The sequence below is a fragment of the Mytilinidion resinicola genome (genome assembly GCF_010093595.1).
Source record: "Mytilinidion resinicola strain CBS 304.34 unplaced genomic scaffold BDZ99scaffold_1, whole genome shotgun sequence".
NCBI classification, from domain to species: Eukaryota; Fungi; Ascomycota; class Dothideomycetes; order Mytilinidiales; family Mytilinidiaceae; genus Mytilinidion; species Mytilinidion resinicola.
This window is the reverse complement of record NW_022985437.1, coordinates 1,948,633-1,948,919: the sequence shown is the minus strand read 5'-3', so window position 1 is coordinate 1,948,919 and position 287 is coordinate 1,948,633. Positions and strand designations below refer to the sequence as shown.

At 58.5% G+C, this 287-nt stretch overlaps 1 protein-coding gene across 1 annotated transcript in view; it reads right to left on the bottom strand.

Annotated features, from left to right (window-relative positions):
* The window catches only part of BDZ99DRAFT_351545 (uncharacterized protein), a gene marked incomplete at both ends in the record, with an annotated part of 1,566 nt that overhangs the window by 662 nt on the left and 617 nt on the right, over nucleotides 1-287 (bottom strand). The gene's annotated exons all lie outside the window — the stretch shown is intronic.

The following is a 287-nucleotide window of genomic DNA, read 5'->3' as shown; positions in this document are numbered from 1 at the left end:
TTCCAAAACGTCGACGCCAGGTTGGCCATGCTGGTCAGCGTGGAGGGATGCTCCTCCCCAAGCACCTTCTTTCTCGTCTCCATTACTTGCACATTCAGCTCTTCGGCCTCCTTCCACCGCCCTTGATTCCAAAACGTCGACGCCAGGTTGGCCATGCTGGTCAGCGTGTCTGGATGCTCCTCCCCAAGCACCCTCGAGCTCGTCTCCATCACTTGCAACTCCAGCTCTTCGGCCTCCTTCCACCGTCCTTGATTCCTGTACGTCGACGCCAGGTTGGCCATGCTGGT